Source organism: Neodiprion fabricii, chromosome 2 (genome assembly GCF_021155785.1).
Source record: "Neodiprion fabricii isolate iyNeoFabr1 chromosome 2, iyNeoFabr1.1, whole genome shotgun sequence".
Lineage (NCBI taxonomy): Eukaryota > Metazoa > Arthropoda > Insecta > Hymenoptera > Diprionidae > Neodiprion > Neodiprion fabricii.
In genome coordinates this window covers 9,217,682-9,240,070 of record NC_060240.1, presented here as the reverse complement: position 1 = coordinate 9,240,070, position 22,389 = coordinate 9,217,682, and the positions used below count along the sequence as shown (strand labels likewise).

Sequence of the window (22,389 nt, the reverse complement as noted above, 5' to 3'; positions counted from 1 at the left end):
ATGGTATCAAAAGCTACGTCGCAGTGTGCATATCATACACGTATGTCGTGATATCCCGATCCTTAAGTCTAAACACAACATGAAACAGGGGGTAAAACCGGTGGGAGTGAGCTGCAGGGGTACTCAAAAGCGGTATAGAAGCAAAGTGATAATAAAAAAGGCGAAGCATAAACTTTCATTCTTGTATATTATTCGTGGTACGTGGGTAAATTTTTATTTCTCTACCGGAACTTGCATTAGCGACTGTGGTCGGGGGCACAGGGGCTACAACTTCCTGGACAAAGTAACCACCCCATTGTCGCGACGATCCTTCCCCTTCCACCACGCCTATCCCCGCGACTATCGCCCCCCGTATTTTCCGTCGTCTCCATTGTGCGATCTTCGTGTTAACTCACTTACGTACACAGATGGGTATTTTATCGGGAACGCGCGTCGGCCATTACGTTATATGAAAGTCTCTTTAACGTTCTTGGATGTGCGAGGCGGAGAGATAGAGAGAGAGAGAGAGAGAGTGAAGTCGTCTAGTTGGTATAACATGACATTCGAAACATACGTACTACAGCTTATACACACTGAGAAAAATTTCATTTGTTACAGTAACTAGAAAAATTCAGTAAAACAGGAATCGTTAAAAAATGAAAATAGTTAAGGACTGAGCGGTAACCGGAACTAAAAATTTCTCTCAGTGCATGCGGTTCGCTTCGCTACCAGCCAAACCGCCGTGGGTACCTATAAGTATGGGTATACATAAGACAGAGATCGAGCTCTGCCGATTTCGGCAAAACCGGTTGCCGTTATCGGTCTCCAGCTGATATCTGACCCAGGCGGCGGGGCGTCGCTGATTCGGATGAATTTATCACTTAATTCACGCCTCTTTGTGTTTCATAAAAGTAAGAAACACCTTTAATAACAGGGTGGATGGCTGTCGATGTGGCTAATAAACGGGGCCGCATGAAACACCGCATCGATCCGCCCGTTCGATCGACGTTGGCTACCGCAACGATTTAACAGACTCTAAAAATTCCGACCACGTTCATCCGTTGCTGGGCTCCAGCAGCCGGCTACGCGACGAGACCTTTTTTCCTCTTAAATTCGATCTTCCGGACAAAGTGTATACACGGTAATATATATACAATGTAGAACGAAAAAGTGGAATCGATTTCCGCTGCGTGCGTTCAAAAAGTGGACGTGCACCTCAACCGCCATAACTACTATAATAACTGTGACTGCACGAACACGCCGCGAGTTATCATCGATTACTTGCAGTTCTAATTTGATGGGTGAACGGCGTTTCGAGTCTCTTAGACTCGGGGTGCGGCGATGCCGAAGCTCGCTTAAGATGCAACGATTCAAGCCTCAGACTCCAAGCTTGCAATCAATGCTCCTACTTCAACGAATTCAGGGAGTAGAGAACCGGGACACACAGTTTTGTCTACCCGTGAAAGTTTCGCGATGCTGTAAAGAGTGCTCTCAGACTCGGTGCAAACCGGCACCGGATGCATCAATGAGCTGATGTCAGGATGGGAATTTAAGTCATAATTTCACGTTTTGCTGATGAAATTGGTGTAATTGTTAATTTGACAAGTACGGAAGGCAACCATTGCACGTTAAAAAAAAAATACTAGGACCGAATCATCCGTTAAAGAAAATGGGTGATTCAATGCTTGCTTCTTGAGCAACGAACTTCTTGAAGAATATAATTCTAGTGTTGAAGTTCACGCTCTACTGCTTATCGAACTAACTCCATATTCCGGCAAATTGATGCTTCATTTGGTAAAAGAGGAGTTCCAAACGTTTCCCGAGTCCATACACGCGGGAAGAGAATTTAAGTTTTCTTGTACCTGATACTCGTTTATAGCATCAGCCGGAGACATTGGGATCGGTGGAGTTCCCATCAGGCTCGAATTAATCTGAAATTTATGAAAGAATCATGGGGGGCTTAACTGACGAGTCCGAAGCTCACCCCGGCTGGAGGTAACGGAGCCCGTGGCTGGAAGATGGGACGACTGGATCTGGTAAAGTATCCGTGGTTGACTCTTATTTTCTGCGGTCCCCGGCGATGAATCGTTGATAAGAGAAACTGGTTTCCATTAAAGGACCTCTCCGCAGGGTTATCCGCGATGCACAGATTCTCGAGGCAGGCCGCAGGTGTGCATGAGAAAGAGAAGGAGAGAGAGAGAGAGTAAATCTCGCGTGTAAAGGGTCGGTCGAGACGAAGAGGTCACCTGCTGATCCTCGGTCGAAAATCACCCGACGCGACGGAGGCGGAGGCGTCGGTGGAGGAACTACGCGAGTTCGCGATGGCCTGGTACACGTGTCCTGGGGGCCAAAGTGTCGCTGTACCATATCGATGATGCTATTAGGAGCCGGTGGTCATTTGGTAGGATTAACGGCGCAGCGGGAGCCATTAGCGACTGCGTGTCACGATGTGTGCAGGGTACTCAATAGGTCGTGTCAAAGCGAATCGAGCTTCTGTCTGACAGTTGGTTACCACAGGGTATCTCCTATTGATGTTCCAATTTTTTGAGCCCGGTTACCGACCAATTGGCGGACTGGTACCGAGCTGCCTGTCACCTCTGGCTTTGTTGGCACAAAGAAGCCCGGCCAGATGCGGCCGAGATCCAGGCTCTCTGTCTCTTTGCTCACGCCTGACCAGGTCGTATGTGCACAACGTCCACCGGATGACACATGAGTCGAGCGTTACCGAAATGTTAACCGCATTTACGCGGGTTCTATGTTTATTGTATACACCTAACCTGCACCAGTTACATTCTCTCGTGTATATAAAGCACTTTCAGCTCTAATGGAGCGGCCGTGGATGCCAATGTTGGCTGAGCAATTAAACCGGCCCAGTATATGAACCGAGAATAAATAACAGATATACACGAGGTTACCCAGTGAGATACGGCTCGTCAAAACGAGGCCTTATCCGGTAGTCACATATGTTCAATAACACTACAAACACCGCTCTGCAGGTCTCATCACCGCAGGAAACTTGTGCTCGCTTGTACAAATCCGTTCGTTCGTTACCGTCTGCATCCGGAGTTGACCTGTTCGAAACACCTTCCACCTTCATCCGTTTCCCCGAAGGCCTTCGAGACCCTCTGGATCCTTCAATCCTTACTCTCTACGCTTGGCTTTCGCCACCCTCGAGTCTTCCAAAGAGTCGCGACTTCGCGCGAGGTGTTCGACCCGGGCGGTGACCATCTGCAGCGAATACCATACCATGTTTGCTGTTCATTTTTGCCCGCACCTTGACCAGTTTACAATTAACTGGTGACAACTGTTGAATGAGAAGAATTAATCTCTCTTTGGAAAGAAGCATCCGATTGTCACTGGTTTTTCACGGAGGCGAGTCGTCTTTTTGGCCGGCATTACACGTGTTTTTAGCCGCGCAGGTGGAGCTTGGCACTTGGACTTCGATCGCCGTGCCTCACGGTCCAATTATCAAGGTACGCGGACCTCCCGTGAGTTTACGACTTATTAGGGCATCGGAATGGTCAGCTATTATTAATCATAAACGTGCCACCACCCAATAGCGCACCCTAGTCGGGATGAACTGGGAATATTACATTTTCCGCGAGGCGAAGAGAGGCGAGGAGAGGAGAGGAGAATGTCTCTCAATCCCGTTTTCTTCGGTCGGTGCTTTTTCCCTCCGTGTGGATATCTCGGAGCGTTAGCTACGTTCGTTTGGTAACTTTTACGATTCTTGGTCAGGGTTTATTCCTTTACGATCCTCACTCCAAATTGGAAGCTGCGGAGAAACAAGGTTCCCTCGATACACGAGCTATGTTACCCTCGATAATATTCCTTCATCGAATGTCCATACGTGTTCAGCTGTATTGGCTCCTATATTCGTTCGCGCGCTTCTTACCGTACACCCTAAACTCCAAAGAGGGGTGCAAACAACCATGGTAATTAACTTTTATATCCCTCGGATCGTGTCGCGATCACTAACGAATCCGACCTCAGTCCATCTCGACGTATCCATGGTCTCTTCGACCCTCGTTTCTTTCGTCTAATAAACATTATTCACAAACACGATACGGTGATCGATACCGATCAGCCCAGTCCGTACAACCTTCCTGGTACTTGGTACTCGGTCAATCGATCGCGATAAAATCCACTAATGCGAATACCCGCCTCAATGTCGACGCAAGAAAAAATAGTATCAAGTTATAAATTATGATGGAGGATAAAATAAAAAGAAAAAGAAAAACAAACAAATGAGGACAGGGATCGGAGCACGGACAATCGAAGACGAGGATTAAGGAAATAGGGTCCGACTCCTGGTCCCTCTCCTCTTGTTTTTCTCTCTCTCTCTCTCTCTCTCTCTTTCTCTCTTTTACTCTCTTCTCTCTACCCTCGCGGTACGCGGCGAGGCCCGCCGGCCGGCATTAATGACGCGACGGCAGTCGTCGGCCTCGTTACCGCCGCCCGGGGGCGGTGAGCGTCGACCACCTCCGCTTCTTCGCCGCCTTTCGTAATGCAGGATATTATTTGTTTCCACTTGTTTGTGCGCACGAGAAAAAGAAAGAGAGAGAGAGAGAGAGAGTGCTTCCAACAAACAGACAATCTGGCTCTTTCGCCCCCCCCCCCCCCCTCCCCCGCCCCCGCTTCATCCCGTTACCGACCCTGCAATTCCACCCCCGGAGGAATCACTCCAACAATACTGACTCTCGTTACTTTGTGGGACAAATATGCGTGTATATGTATACTGTATCTGCACCGACCCTCATCGTAAATTGACGCGATAATTATTTTTGTTTGTTCGTCAACGCGGTAATGGCTCATTCACTCTTACTGCATCTTCTTTGCTGTGCAGTATCGCGCAGAAGCTTATAACTATCTCGTATTCATGGAAATCGTCTTTAAGAGTCAGGCCCCTTTTTAATTACAATGTACACGATGCGTTATGCCGGTTAGAATCTGTAGGGTGAAATAGGTGAAATAATTTAGACGATTTTTTAGTGAAAGTCAGATTTCTTGAGGTAGTACGGACAGTACCACGTGAGTCATAATAAAATTTAGATTCTTCTTTGACTAGAATAAAAAATGCGAACATTTAAATTAATAATAATTTGAATTCAGATGTTACCTGAAAGAACTTCTAATCGGATTAATTTAATTATTTATTTGCTAACGATAGTAAATAAGTGTCTTTTTAATCAAGTGTTTTTTCGCATAAAATATATCTGGCAACAGCGCATCTAACAACTGTATGTTGTTGTTGCTAGTGTTTTGTTGAATTTCATTTATAAACTTACAAAATGAGTAATGAAACAACTCAGTTCCGACACAGCGGACGATTTGCATAGAAACAAATTGTAAAATTGGCGCATTTTTTATTCGACGTTGCCACACTTTTACGTATCAAATATATCGTTCATTTCTGAGTATAACTGACTCGTATTTTCGATCATTTAGATTAAAATATTTATAAAATTACATGTCAGAATACTTTTTTTTACAAACTTTGAGTAATTTACACGAATTGATTAATATAAATTGCAGTTTTTTGTATTCTTATCTTTAGAAGTTGTGGTTAAATTGTATCAAGAATGTTCGGTTCACGCAAGATTCTCTGTAGACTACATGTTAAATATCTAATTTTTAATAATTAATTGCACAAAAACTACACGTCAGATGATTCTCAAAAAATTATTTCATACGTATTTTTGGCGATTAATAACGTATCAAAAATTGAGCCATTTATCTTTACGTTGCCCCAGTGTCTGAACAACCTTTATCACATTTCACATTTCAACAAGTCGAAGACGACATGATAAATCGAAAGCTGAGACAGTTTTTTCTACTCTTCCTTTTTCTTTACTTTTTTCTGTACATCTTATCCGTTTTACAGATTCAAAATTCAGTTTCGGTCACGAATACTTCCTACTTTAATATATGTATTTTTCACCGTTCAATTTTCAAGTTGACCAACTTTTAACGATACCAAATTTCCACCCACATTTTGTGCAGCTACAGCGATCGCAGGTGGTGAAATATGAATTTTACCAAACAAAAGTATCGATGTTTGAAAAGAAGAGTATATACGTATACATGGGTCCGAATGGTGAAGGAAGGACGAGACGAAGTGCCCCGAGGGTTTGACGGGGTTAATGCGGGGAGGGGGTGGGAGTGGATGAAAAAGAAAGATAGAGCAAAAGAGGGCGAAAAAAGTCTGTGAAGTCGTTGGATGCGGCGGTCGACATGTTCGACAAAAGGCAAAATAGCCCGCGGAAAGTTGTCTCGACTTCGGGTTGTCTGTAGCCGGGTAGTCGGAGCTTCCTAGTCGCTTTTTCCTCCTTCCTCTTTCGTTTCTCCTTCTCTACAAGAACCATGACTCCCGGTTCTCTCGCCCTCTAATAATGGAGGGCCCCTCGATCCGCGCAAAAGCCCGGGAGCCTTTCCTTATATATGTATATGCGATGCGACGTGTATGTGTAACGCACATTGGACGGTATGCTGTACTTGCACGCCGATAAGCACCGCAAAACGCCGAATTACAGCCTCCGTCCGGTTTTACATAAACGTCGAATTATCTAAATTATGCAAACCATAAGTATTTCGGGGAATAACAGCACGGTGTTGCTTTATCCCCGTGGCGCTGATCACCGTTTCAGGTGCATCATGCATACCTCGAATTTACACTTTGCTACACACGAAACGAGCTCACAGCTGTCCGATTCTTTGAAACACCGATTATTGTACAAAAATTTAACGCAACATCTTCGTTTCTTTCCGCGAGTTACTGATTTGAAAATTTACGAGTTTTATCTGCGGAATAAAATGGAATTTCAGACGAAAGCTTGTAAATAAAAATCGCCTGGCACGGCTATAGGGGTGGAAATGGTGATGAAATTTACACAATCGCGTGGCAGAAATAAGGGCAGCACGGTTTTTGAGAAAGAGATTTCGCTGAAATTCAAATCATCTACGAAAGAAGAATTAACGACTGACTTGGAGGATGCTGCGATTACTTTAAGTAAAATTCTAGCTCTTGATTCAGTTTTGCAAAACACTGCGAATTTACAACTCATTCCAATAAATCATAAAAGTCAAAATTTTTATCCTTCAACATTCATTAAAAAACTACGCAGTTTCACAACTGACAATTTACTTACGTGATTCACAATATGGAAAATAACATGGTAAATATTAGGGGCTGATTAGAATTCGCTGGGAACTCCGTGATCTAATCATTAATCGATCGTGATTTGGGTTGAGAATAAAACAAATTGTTCGATTTTTGACGAGTAATAATTCCGTGAGCACAAATCGTTGCGTGTATCTTACCGTTCTGAATTCGTTAGGCTCTGCGTATCAAAAGCCAGATTTCGATATCGATTGAACCTTGGTTTTGATTCGACTGCAACCGAAAGACTGGACAGGTTTTTCACACCGTTTCTTATAAACTTTGAATCACTGAAACCGGGAACAATACTCATAAAATGCCATCACGTCAGGTTTCTTCTTGAACTCGTGTTTGTAGTTACATTTTGGGATTTTGGCAAAAAGTGGAAACAGGGATTTGGGTATTTTTGATCACGCAGAGGTTTTTTGTACCGAGTAGCTGAAAATCGATTTCCCAGCAAAAAATGGCTCTGGCTCAGAAAATAAATTGTTGACAGGCCCGGCTTTTCTTAAATAATATTGCTCAATATTTACCAAAAAACATCCCATCCAGCTGAGATAAAATATTTTTTCGTAGACCTGTGTTCTTCTTGTTCCGTAAACCTTAAAGAGCGACGAGAGGTTTCTCGTCCCAAGACGTGGAATATCCTTAGGGGTCTCTTAATGCGTCACAGAGCGGGATTTGAGCCGTGCCTTCGGATCCGATTAGAAGACGGGTTCCTCCGCTGAAAGCAAAGTCACCGGGAGAAAGCATTCATTCGGTTCCGAAGGTGGCTGCAGGCGGATTGATAAGACTCGAGAGAAACCATGACAGGTCCGTATCCACCCCGCTGCATCGGCACCCGGTTCCCCGGTAAATCTTCGGCACAGAGCCGGAGTCGAGGGCCGCAACGCGCTTGCAACGCGCTCTGGCTAAGTGCGCGAGGAGCCCGAAAGCCCGAAAGCTTCCTACGCGAGTCGGACTGCAGCTGCGTGCCATCGGACGTTGGCCACCTGTTCCCGGGATCAGGAAGTAATATTAGGGAGGAGACATATCTCCGGGTTACAAAAGTGGACCACATTTTGGTCAAAAGCTTGTGGTACCAAATTTAGCGATGGCCAGAGTTAAAAATAATCGGCGATGCAGCGATTATTCAGGTTGAAAAAAATAATCGAACACGACTCGATTGAATCGGTGAAGATCAGTCGATTAACCGATTATTTCGTTGTTTTATTTTTTTGTGAATCGGTGTATTTGACAGCAAAATTTTGTAAATTTCAGTAGGTATATAGTTTTAATAGAGGAAAAGTTTGTTTCGATAATTTCACTTATTATGTCAAATAGGTATTTAGTAAGTAAGACAACGATAATAATTGATACATTAATCGCGTAAATTGATGTTGTATTACGTCGATTATCGGAGTAAAAAACAAAAACCGAAATTGAGGAAAAATAATCGAGTCGGTCGATTAGTCGAGTTTGAAAAATAATCGTTTATACTCGATTAGCCGAAAAAAAAATAATCGATTTAATCGAAAATCGAATATCTTTGGTCATTCATAGTACACTGAAAGAAATTTTTAGTTCCGGTTACCGCTCAGTCCTTAACCATTTTCATTTTTTACCACGATCGGAAAATATTGTTTTGGGTAGAAAATGAAAATTAGTTTTCTAGCTGTTACCGGAAAATCTAGTATCCGTTGCTATTCTTTCTCATTACGATCACTGTTGCTAAATTTTCTTGCAACTGTTGCGAAAATTTAATGCTTGTGCAATGATAAATTGACGTTAAAGCCTTATCTAAAAAAGTAGAGTAAACCTCGGAAACTGATTTTTCGTTGCAATAACCGAAAAAGGATCTACGATAGCGCAAAATGGTTAGGCGTACCTCGTTTTGCGTAATTCCAACAATATTCAAACAGTTTTTTAACGATACCTGTTTTACTCAATTTTTCTAGTTACTGTAACAAATGAAATTTTTGTGTGTACCAGTAGCGTTATTCGCAGCGCTGCTATCGTTTGTTGCACTGCGCCTGACGGCTGGTAACGTTAATAATCGTCAAACTTCCACGCGCGCACATTTCCGGAGCAACAAGAGAAACTAGCGCAGCGAGTGGCGGTATCGTTACTACGAACTTTGTACACGAATCTGTTCCACTTTTGCCATCCGACATAGCGGGGATATACGTCTCCTTCCTAACGTTACTCCTTACCCGGGGATCGTTTTCTCGATCGTTAGATCCCTCGATCTTGTGCACGCGCGCTTTCGGTTCCGAATTTCTCACAAAGAACTTTGTTGCAATCCGCGGGAGATGGCGGCGGCGGCCGCGTTTTTTTCTTCACCCGCACCGCGGTTCCGCGTATAATATTATACGTAACCACAAGCACCGGTCAAAATATTCGTCGCGGTCCTTCGCCCGCGGTTAATCGGATCCCGAGATCGGCTTCGGAACTCCGTTCATAAACTTGCGATCAAGTTTTTGCCCCGATCTTCGACTCACGAGGAGATCCATCGGCGAAGCTGGGAACGAACGAGAGAGAGAAAAAGATGGAGACAGATAGAGGGAACGCAATGCCGGAGAGACGGTGGACGTTTAAACGTTCTTTTAACGAGCATTAAAAAATTAAACATCTTTTTAGCTCGCATAACAAATCGCAAGGTGAACCTTACACGGGAAGTTATTACCGATCGCCGTGCGCATATCATACCTTTTCATTCAAACGACGGCCTCTTTGATTCGAGCCTCGAGGCTGCGGGACGCGTGTTTCTCCTTCCAAATATCCCCCAGATCTCGAATTCGATTTTTCTTTTCACCGTCCTCTGAAATCGGTCATATAAATTCCACGTACCGCACGTTTTGCCAAGCTTCTAGAATCCGCCTTATACGTACATACGAAGAATACTCCAACGATCGACAAAAATATTCCCTAATTGTCCGGTCGCCTCCGTTTCGGTCCGTCGGATCGTGCAGAAGATTATCGGATACGTAGGTAATTTGTGGAACTGTATTTTGACGGTTTTTTTCCCCTCCTTATTACACCTGCTCGAAATTTAAGCCCATGAAAATAGTTTTGCAAATCGCTTTCACGCGTATAATTGTATCGATAAATATTTTCATATTTTCTGAAATTATTTATCAACGAACCGTTGTAATTAAAACGTTCCATTTATTCATTTTTTTTTCTCTCACCCCAACAGAAATACACACGGTGTCTTTGTAGTTTTTTATTTCACTGAAATAATTCTTTCGAGAAATAGTCGCGTCGCAGTGCAGGGTACAATATCAAATGACACGTCTCGGGTTACGACGAAACAGGTGTCCGCCTCTTGATGGCGATTACGTCAACCAGATATAAACGCACCGTTCTTCACAGTAAATTTATTCACCTAGGTATCGAGGAGTGGTTTCATGCATTACGTACAGCGATAATTCGAAATAAATTTAAGAGAAATAAATTCTAATTCAACAGGATAATAAAAAACTTTTATATCGATAGTCAATATCGTACATCCTGCGTCTTTTTATTCGACAAGTGTGAATAATTAATTCACCAAAAAGTATCGACATAGTTACATACCTGACTTATTATTCCGTGAATAAAACGACTGTAAACTTTTATAAACTTATCAAGTAGCCAGGTATATTATACACATACATGTATACAACTCGCCTATCTGTGTATCTATCCTACGTCAGTGTGTGACATGCGAATGCATGTATTTGAATATCATTTCGTCCCGACTAGCCGATGAACAGACCGATTTAAACTTATTGGCCACACGCTCAACCTCGCGTTAATTAATTCCTCTAGCAAGATGTTGTTTCGGACCTATATATTACGTGAATAGATGTAAGTATACCCTAGCGCAGAGGCTGTAGATGTGCTTTTAATGAATTATTTTTATCTCGCGATTAGCATGATCGAACCACAAACGGAAATTTGCAAATCTCTCAACCGCTCTCTCAAACGAATATCCCAGAAATTCTTTATTTGAAAAATAAATCGGATCAATCATTTACGAAAATTGCATTAACGTTTTGTATTTTACATCTGCACAAGGTACAACACTTGTTTTCCAGTTGGATGAAATGTAGATGCTTAGATTAAATAAAAAATTCAGAACAACGCAGCGGGTACGTATTGAAACTCGATGACAAGAACGAGTTTTGTTAAAAAATTGAGAAACATTTCTCAATCGAAATTCATTCCCATAATCGTGAGTACTCTTGATAAAATAGAATTTCTAAAATACATTTACCGATAATTCAAGGTGTCGATAAATACATTTTAATTCACTGCGTCGGGTATAGAGTGCTGAAAGATAAATAAAGAAACAAGAAGGAATAAAATTATTTATTTTTTTTTTTTACTCAAGTCACAACGAAGAAGAAAATTAATTCGACATAGGAATTCTCATCAAGGTAAATTGATTTTATCACGGTTTCAGTCTCCGCCATCGTATTCTCGGGATGTATATATATATATGTATACGTATATATACTCGTATATATGTATATCCGTTACTCGTGACAGAAGAAGTCAGGCAACGCGTTTGACGCGACATGTACGTGTATTCGACGCTAGTTACCAAACATCCGTTAATTAGTCCAATTAGAATGACGATACGATTGCTTCTAATTAATTCTGAGAATGCAAACGAAGGTCCGGTCGGAAGGAGCAGGAGGAACGATGATTGCTTGCGTATATCTGGAGAAACGATCGCCTCGACGCTCCGAAACGTCAACGCGACGTACGCTTCTTGTACGCACCTTGATCGGTAAATAAATAAATAAATGAATGAATAAACGAGCAAAGAGTAGAAGGTGTGCAGCAGGCATGTCGCAGACGGAGCCGTGTGTACGAACGTATGTAGGAATTTACCTACTCGTCCCGATCCAGGAAATCGTTGACATCCGATTTTACGGTCGAGCATTCGATCGATGCTTATAGCTTATAGGCTGCCTTCCTGCAGATTAAACCTGGCCAATTTATATGTATATAACGCACGGTCAAGTTGTTTGTTGAGATTACTATTCCGTGGCTGCGTGCCAGGTGCGTGTGAACCGCTATCTGAAACCCATAACGCACCGACTCGGAACTGTATAACGTGTACAAGCTTTGTCGAGAGGAAAGAAGAAGAAAAAAAAAAAAAAAAACAAAATGATAAAAGATTACAGTACGTAGAAAAGGAGCAAAAACGCTGAACACGAACTCGGAATTACAACCGCTTGCAACTATGCGCCGTCAACATTAACACCTTATATACTTACTACCGCGGTTGATCGTTGAATTTCGCGAAAGATAATATCCCGCCAAGTTTAAAGTCCTGAGAAGAGATGGATACTGCTTTGCATGAATTTACGTAACTATTGATTACGCCAGCACAGCTATATGTATATTCCTACGGCTGTAACTTGGCCTATAAATGCACTTTAAATACTCCGCTCTCGGAGCTTAGCTATATGTACGTGAGAAAAGTGTTACAACTCGATGAGAAATCGTTACACCGAACACGCGTTTTCCTATGCACGTATAAACAAGCACTCGGTAGGCGGGGTACTTTGATGCGAACACTCGTCGCTGCGCTGCATGTCAAGTATCTACCTAAGATCGATGTAAACGAGTTTGTTTAAATTACGCAATTCTGTAATTATCGACACAATCGTGGACACGGGATGGGCACGATATAAAATCGAGCTTGCACAGCGAGAAAATGTTTCATTGAACCGCGTTGAGAAGCTGTTAATGATGTGATTCGTTTGCCGGAGTATAATATTCCGATAATTTCAATAGAGATACGTATCTTTTATTATCTTAATCAAGAAAAATCTCAACCAGCCTGAATAATCGAAATCAGTTTATCATTCGACGCAAATGAAATTCAATTACCTAATTTTATACGAAACCAATAAATAGCTTTACGTTTGCTGCAGTGAGCTGTAATTGATTATTTTGAAATTCAATCAGCTTGTTTTTTCTTGCTAGTTTCGGGGATTGAAAGATCGTGCCGGACTCGTACGAACGAATTTTGAATACCGAAAAGACGTGCTCGCGTAATTGCAACTGTGTGCAGCAGCAACCCGATAAAAATGCTAAACGAAGAGCGGCAGTAGCAGCATCGCGGAGATATGTAATTTAAATTTTGTTACGGATTCTTTATATGCGTAAATGATAAAGTGGTAAGCGAGTCATGTAGAAGTAAAAAAAAAAAAAATGAAAAATTACGCACCGAAGTCAGACGTCTTGCGTATAAAGTATACTATAATACGAAAGGATCGAATTACGTTTAATCGGTTTTTTAATGGCCTGACCCGGTTGTGGCTTCTACATTCATGTAATTTTACGCATTTTAAGTATAGTCCGAGGTAATTGTTATGTTCAACCGAAGAAGCAGCGAAGCTCGTCGCTAATTCTCGATTAAAAACGATCATCGCAATTCGCGTGCGTTTATAAAATATACCTACATCGATGAGTACGGGTATCGATATATGCATATATATATATGTATATATATATATATATATATATATATATACATGTACAATACAGAAATTACGTGCAAACTGATTACCGAAAATATATGGAGCAGCATTTTGCGAATCGTGCAACGAGTTAATGTAATATACTTTGTTCCTTATCCTCCGTTCGGTTTCTTTTTTCCCTTACAAGCGTTTTGTTCTCTTTTTTTTTTTTTTTTCTCATTCTCGCTTAGCCGCACGGTTGATCGACTGATTAAACGCACCGTGTGCAGACCTGCTTGCTTACTTAGACACGCGGACCGATACGCAATAGTAACATGTATGCAAAACTTGCTCGGGCTACAATCGAAGTCGTTAATTGTCAGTCTGATTCAATCTCGAAACGGCCAAATTGAATTCGCGTCGTTAGTTATTTTCGCACCGGCGAAATTGTCGACGGACCGTGTCCAAATATTCATTTAATGAAGACGAGGCGACGAAGCAGCGAGTTTTCAACCTTCGATTTACAGCATTTGTAGTGAAATTATAACCGCTAACGATTTATTTATTCATTCAATTTATCTAGTCGCTTCATTATTAATCACAGCAGCTGTTAATCGTGTTTTTTTCCACCCGATTCTCGCCGGATAAAAAAAAAAAAGAAAACCCCCCGCCTCCGTTACTCTCGCGTTATTTTTCTTCTTTTCTTTCTTTTTCTTTCAACCGCGCAATTCGTCCGCCGTAAGAACGGATACACGTTTCAACTCGGTGTAATTAGCGCGTTTGGACAGTTGTAATACGTGTCACCGATTCTAACCGTCCTCGATACATGCGTGTAACGCGTTACACAGCTTTTTTAATTGCATAAGTACACACGGGGACTGCGCCAGGCAATCTAAACGCTCGTTATAATTTCCTATCCGATTCACGTACGGGTACGGTGTGTACCTTTATAACCCATGTTGTACCTACTCGCGGTATCGAGTATCGCACGCACGCACGCACGCTTCGCGTTACACGGCATGCGAAGGTAGTGAATTAAAATAATTATTTCACCCTACAGAGCTCGTCGCAATTTCAATACCTACGTAATTCCCTTCGGCTATCTGATTAATGTTTCACGAAATATCCGGGCGCACCTGAAGAATGAAATAAAAAAAAGAACAGTAAATTAAAAAATTGTAAAACACTTCTTGCATTCTATTGTTATATGATTTCAAATTTTTTGTTCTAATCAATTATACGGTCGACAGGAAATTATGGTTTGTAACTACTTGTGTGTAAATTTTAACCATGCAGGTTTAACTTTGAAATTATGGGTGTTGGTTTCAGGCCTACATTTGTAAGGGCGACGAGATGTTACGGCAATAAAAATCAAGGCTCACGGTGCGAAAGGGAAACAGGAATTAGATGGGTATGTATGTGTAAAGTTAGCCCGAATCAGGGTATTTAAGCATGAATATTAGCATGTTGAATTTAGCACGCTGTTTCACATGTACCTACTTTAAAAGTAATCAGCCGTTGGCTTGAGGATCGCGCGGATCGCGTGTTCGCGTTTTGACGTGCGAACAGAACAACGGTATGTAAACCGTGGTGCGGTTCACGTGAGTACAAAAGAAGCCACGAGTCGAATAGCACCGTTCAATAAAATCGCTTCTTAAGGAGGTTTGTTGGCCAAAAATCGATGCTTCTTATTGACTTTTGTTATACGAGATAAAGTCGTACGTTGAGTATTTATCAAATAATTTTATTGGCAAGCTACGAAGGTCTTTGCGATGTAATAGAAGCAACATGATTGGGATGTTATAAAATAAAATATTGAACGATGCCGACACGATAAAACTTGTTGAAAGATTCAACTAGATTTTTAACAATTTCGAAGTGGTATGAAATGAAGGATCTTTGATTATAATTTGGATATTTTCTTTATTTTATATGATTTTGAATAAATATTCGTAGATTTTACAAATATAATAAAATGATAAATACTCAACATGCGACTAACCTCCTTAACCCTTTGAATCAGTCATTATTGTGCTGAATCAACTTTTATAACAAGATAGTTTTCTATGGTTTTACGGGTCGCTGATTGTGAATGTGAAATCAAATTTCTCAAGTTCGGGATGGCGGATACAATATGGTGGATCCAATATGACGGATGAAAATTTAGAATTTGATCGAATACAGTCACAAAATTCATTCATAATTAGTGACCCCAAAAGCTTACGATTTGTGTAAAACATGTATATGTATAGATAGGTAACTTTCTCGGATATGAATTATTCCTTCAATTTTCACGATTTTCATGAATAAATTTTTTTCTAACAATACACTATCCGAAGTAGGAAAAAACCGTAAAGCAATATGTTTCAAAGTTCGTACTACTTAAGAATACTTACCACCACGACTCAAAGGGTTAAGGCTTAAAACCGTTGAAACAAGGAAACAAAAAATTTGGTCTTACGTACAAAAAGCTTCACGAATTTTGGCACAAAATTAAAGTGGTTTTTATTTATCATCACGCGGGACGGAGGCGAGGTTTAGAGGTGAATTCAGCCCGGATCGAAGGACGGTCGAGGATGAGGGGCGACTTCTAATATCCCCTCGAGACTTTCGGATCAGATACACATTGGTGGGGTTCGGGTATCTATTCAATATGCCTCCATTATTTGGGAGGTGATAAGGCGCGTGAGTCGAGCCCCTTCGCAGCCCAACCGAGGTTCTTCGCGGGCAGAAACGACGCTCTGGACCAACCGGGGTGGCACCCCCATCACCCTCCTACTCTGGGGAGTCGTGCGATGAGCGATAGCACCGCTGCCGACGCCTCGCTCTATCTGCCCCCGAGATATTCCACCTTACCCCCGAGCCGATTTCAAGGGCGCAAGCTAGAGCAAGCTACCGTAAGCTACTGCAAGCTCTGCTCGCAATGTCATGTCACCGAAAGCCTCTCGACACGCTATCGATTCGAGCCGTGTAACATCGGCTGCAGAAGCATCAATTTATTGTTTCATTCGGAATGTTACAATTACGAGTTTTTCAGTATTCGACCTGGTTCCATATGTTCACGAAAGAAAAGGATCGATCATGAATTTAGATTATAATTTATTCGACATAGTGACATCATTTTTTTATTTCACTGATCCTGGGATTTTCTTGAATATGAGGTACATCAAGAGCATTCTTGCTCCTAGTCAGACCTGGTTCGGATCTTTTTGATCGAGAATCTTACAGTCTTTTAACAAATGCATGAAGTCACTTTTTTCCTTGCACAAGTAGCGATATGATTAATTTTCTATTTTATGACATGTTACGTTTGGTATTACTATAGAATTGTGTTTTTTGAACAGTCTTATTTGTGCTATCGATTTTTTTCAGTCTTAACGGGATTTTGAGTTTTAAATAATTTTGCTGGCCTTAAACTGGGCTTATACCATGATATACTTTTCCAAAGTGAAAATAGAGTGATATTTTTGAAAACTTTTTGAAACGATTCTCAAAATTCTTCGATCAAAGACGATTATTTTAGACCCAATCCGAAATTGAAACCTATTTTTGTTACATTTGTTTGACTGATTTCAAAAAAATAGAAAATACCCAAATTAGCTTAATTTGGTATTTTTATCGGTAATTATTCATTCTTGTACTTCAAGCGGATGATTATACACATGCAAAAATAAATAATCTTTGATCGAAGAATTTTAAGGAATTTTTTCGAAAGTTTCAAAAATGTCATTCTGGTTTGATCTTTGAAACTGTGTTTCTTGAAAAGAAGTAAAAAAAATTAAACAGAGTTAGGAAAATCGTAAAAAAATTACGAACGAAATCGAAAATGGTTAGGGAAAATGATTTGTCGAGTTGGCGTGGAATACCTCATTTGGAAACTCTTTCAATTACGAAGCAATCTTCTTTTCTGCTATATTCGAATGTAACAACGCAAAGTAGGAATTGTTACCGTCCATGGTTAACATCGTACAGGTATGCGAAGTGTTTTGAAAGTGTAAAAATGAACATATTTTTTGGAAACCCAAGAGCTTACGCGTACAACCATGTTGCGGGAAGGCGTTGGCCTTCCTTTGGTGCACCGTTGAGAACACGATGTAGTTTCTAAAAAGGTTTTCCCGCGATATCTCGGCTCGTATCTAGACGCCGTGCGCGTAAAAGCGACCAGGGGTGCGTGGTATAAGGGTTCGCAAGGGTGTGTGTACAAGTAAGGGCTGACAATGGGCCCCATATGTTTGCGGGGGTGTATATCGTTGCCTACTACTTCCCCTTGGACCCCTGGGGATTCCGGGGCCTCGATCAACCCCTCAACTCTCGCCGATTTTCTTATTCTTCTCTTCGTTTTTCACCCCCTGACACCCCTGCGAGATTCTCCACTCGCGGCTATAAGGCGTTGCAAAATACTCTTGCGAATACATGCGTGGCGCACAAATCGTTGCGAAACGAACTCGAAGTGAAAGATTTCAAGCATCCAGATCACTCGGAGCATTGCAACTCAATTAAATTCGTACGAAAATCTCATTATTGTAAATATTCGACGCTACCTAATAATTAGATATTCACGCGATGTTGTGGTTGTTAAAAATAATTGCCACATTTTATGCGGCAGTTCGCGGCACATATATTCTAATTTATACACACCTTCCTTGGGGAATCTGGGTCGTCACGCATACGATCTAATGTATAATCGTTTTATCGCAATCTTTTCTATATTTTCACAAAATGTTTCTTGTAGAGTAGATACGTGGTAAAAACTTGGTTAGAGCAAGCCTTCTTTATTAATTAAGCTCGTCCGAAAGGTTGTGTACATAGTTAAATCAGATTGCTTTATAATATACATAAAACAGAGATAAAATACATACTCGGCTCTCGTAATATCTCACGTATGCTAGTTTTTGGTCTTACCGTTAATCTCATACCATGCGTATACTAATAATATTTATATACTGCACATATATAGATGGCCATCTCACAGGACACACTAGTTAGGAGTACCTAATTATACTTGAACAGTAGATTTATTGTCTGACAGTTCCTACTTCCATGTGTTTTAACATCGTGCTACCGGTTTCAGATTTCACTAAGAAAAATTTGATTCCCTCGTAACCGTAACATAGACATCAATTCTATTCTTTCTCCTACTCGGAATAGAATGATTATAACCACGTTAATGTGAATGTGATCGGCAAAAGTTTCCGATTGGACCCTTATCGGGTATCTCAGAGTGGTTCGAATGCTTGTAGCAAGATCAACGATACTCTCTGAATGGTTTTCAGTTTGAGAAACGCCCTGTATTACATCAATCGAATTTCACGCTTGAGGGTAGAAATTTTTACCGCGTCTGTACCTTTCCACTCTCCGCTTTGCGGCTGGGCTGCCACAAAGCACAACAACTTGCTTTGGTTCCGCGATACCAGGCGAACGCTTATACTCTGTTCTTTCCTCCTGGCGAACTTTGTATAAAGAATTTTTCTCTTCCTTCATATTTTTCTCTTTCACGAGACTTTCTCGCTTCGAAATGAACTTTGATCCAAACATCGGTATCCACGTTGCGCGTCCAATTACTGTTGACGTTTGTTACACGATGATGCAATGATGTGATCATGTGATTATGTCTAAGAACACCGGTTGATCATTCTAGAATCGAGTGTTCACCTGACTTCGGGTCGACTCTAATTGCTTTTAATCACATGTGTAAGATCTGACTTAAAATATACGTCATCTGTCACTCGGGACAAAACGTCATATTCGTCTGACGATTCCTTACACTGAAAGAAATTTCATTTGCTGTAGTAACTAGAAAAATTCCGTAAAACAGGCATCGTGTATTTCTCTCAGTGTACCGATTCCTGGCCCGATCACTTCTCAGATTCATAAAGCGAGTCCTGATGTGTTCGCTTGTCGTAAGTTTGCCAAAATTTTAAGGAGCTGTGACGGTTTAGCACTAGACCCAGCAAACCTCGGACCGAAACGTCTGACGGTGTGTATTGGATTTGTTGGCGGTGTGTTGAACAAACGATTGCGGCGGTGCCTCCGGGAAACTTGAAGAACCGGGGCGTCGGTTGGTCTCAATACCCATTCTCCCGGTTCCGCTTGCTTCTCGCTCGGCGTTTCGGGCTTTTCTCCAGTCCGCTTCGGCAGCCGTTTCAAATGGCTCTACACCGCCGTTTCAAACTACCATTTACCATTTGGCTGCCGCTGGGGTGGTGTTGAAATTTTGGTAAAGTTGACGCATACATATAACGCTTTCCCAGAAGTTATTATACCCTCTGTATTCATACTCCTCCTTGGGCGTATGCCTTTTCCAAAGCCCTGTACGATTAATTAAATCTCACAACAGAATTAAACCCGATAGTTTACGCCTCTTCGTTCCCTCGCCGACACTTTCGCGATATATTTCTGTTATTGGATATTTATTCGACGATGTGGAATGAGGGTCGAACCTGCGATTATACTTCTTCGAACGATTCCAGTATCCGGCAAACTGCTCGGGTTAACCACCTACGATGCGGAATATCTGATTCATTTTTCGGTCAACGGTTCGGCGGACCCACGCCCTGTTCTTTTATTTTCCCTCTCTTCCTCGGTATATTCTTTTTTCAAAAATATGTTGACGTTGCGGCAAACGTCAATCCGTTTTGTTTGTTATACATAGTACGAGCGGCGCGTATACGCGCACGCATTTGAACAAACTAAAATCTGTTTCAGTAAACGGACTAAAGTAGAATACAAATATGTACCCAGTGATCGTCGAAAGGCCTCAGCGCGCTTTGGTCTCCCTGCGGTCTCGCTGCCGATCCTGCGGTCTGTCCACATACCGTATGTGGTCCTTTACGCTTGCGGTATGCTTCAGGCTTGTCCTTCTGCCTCTTGACGTGTTGACGTTTCCAATCTCTTATCCCCCCACGCATCCCCCAACTATACGTAGTCGTGTTCCAATACTTCACATCAGTTGCAATCCCATTGATGGGCTTATAAAAATTCTACAATCACGCACACGGAATGACGGGATTACTTGAAACAAGTGATATTCGTTTGATTCAACCAAACGCGGTGAACACAATATCACTCACTCGATACCGCAAAATACTTTTGTTGGTTTAACAAAATTTAGACAGACGATTCGAACCGAGACAAATAAATATTCACATCGTCGCCCGTGACCAGACGTTTAGTCGATTCGATGACTTTTTTCTCTCAGTGATTTATACCCGTGAATGGTGTGGTTCGTGTATTGATAAAACCGCTTCGCCAGCGAGCAAGAAATATTCAAGTCTTTTCGCACTTCGTAAACTGCTGGACAAATCAAATTCCACTCTGTCTTTAACGACTAAAAATCACGAGACTACACCGCAGTGACGCCGGGAGCTGCTTCTTGATGCGCGGACGAACTCCTCATTAGCGTGACAAACCACGGGGGCTTAATTATCGCAAGACGGGTGGCCCAGACGGGATCGTCGTGAATCCTGCGAGCGTAGTTTCGGCAGGAGATGAGCCGACTCCTCCCCCCCCCCCCCCCCCGTGTACCCACCGACGGAAGAAAATCATTTGCAATTAGGCAGATCGTTGAATCTTATCGAAATATCTCCGGATATCTGTTGAGATTGAAACAGTCGCGTCGGATAGTTTGAAGGGTCTTCGCAATTTGCCACAGAAATTTGTACCCACGGAATTGGATTGCCTTGATCGTTCACCGAAAGCGCGGTGCGGGTATATCGAAGAGGTATTCTTCAACGATCAGCAAAAATCTCGGGAGTCTCAGAAATCAGATTCCAAGATTGACGTATTGGGATTTCCTGCCGGGCGGAATGCGCCTGGAATAAAGTGAGGCCTGATTCAAAGGGGGAATATATTTTGCGTATTATCCGTATCGTGGGAACGGAACCTGGACCAGCCGGGATTGAGGAACGCATACAGATAAGGTGACGCTCCGGTATTAATTGACGGGCGTCGCGACGCCGCCCCCCCCTTTGGCCGCGTTACGAACCATGGTTATAAGGTCCCTTGCAGACGACCAGGATCCCTTATGCAGCCCACGCACTATCTGCATTCTCTTCTTGCGCGCCGCGCATTATTAAGTTTGATCGAAGCATTCCAATGAGATCCGATTGAATAATGCGGCCAGATTTTATTCCGAGGGAATCTGGTCTGCGATCTCTATAGACTGCGGGAGGGCATTGCGAGGTGGGGGTTGGGGGGTGGCAAGCAGCCACCCGGTACCGACAATACACGTATATACCACCGAGCTTTGCTCTCTTATATACTTTATAGGCACGTATACGTATTTCGGTTAGCTATATACATATATATATATATATATGTATGTATGTATATCGATGCCCTCCCAGAGTAAAACAATATTATACCTACCCACTGAATATTGAATATCAAATTGCGGCCTGTCTTTTCGCGAGGTGGGGTTATGCATATCAATGCAATTGCTCACGATGACATATAGGATATAACGGCGCTTAACTCGCTACTCCTGGGAACCCTTTTGCCTCGGAACTTGTATTTGTACTGATCATCCACCGGTACCGAGAATATTTATTCATTGCCGATTGGCCGGATCACTCTCCGATGAATTTCTATCGATCGATATTTAATTCGATTCCAATTTTCTCCATGTTATTATGCTACGCTTTAAGAAATTTGGTGACGTTTTTTGTTCAGATGACAAAGCAATTTTTCTGAATACTCTATTTGAGACACTGTGATCGAAATTATTGTGACGGAAGCGGTTCGAAATTCTGTCTTTCGGTTTTAGGGAAGTCAAAGTAACTTGAAAAAAGCTTCGTGCAGGTGGATCGT

At 42.0% G+C, this 22,389-nt stretch overlaps 1 protein-coding gene and 1 long non-coding RNA gene across 2 annotated transcripts in view; one reads left to right on the top strand and one right to left on the bottom strand.

Moving 5' to 3' along the window:
- Positions 1-22,389, top strand: part of LOC124175425 — an 89,370-nt gene that overhangs the window by 20,677 nt on the left and 46,304 nt on the right. Inside the window, exon 2 of the long non-coding RNA XR_006869161.1 lies at positions 14,911-14,992. This is a non-coding gene — a long non-coding RNA (uncharacterized LOC124175425). The remainder of the gene's footprint in view (positions 1-14,910; positions 14,993-22,389) is intronic.
- The window catches only part of LOC124175423 (N-acetylgalactosamine kinase), a 73,833-nt gene that overhangs the window by 50,726 nt on the left and 718 nt on the right, over positions 1-22,389 (bottom strand). The gene's annotated exons all lie outside the window — the stretch shown is intronic.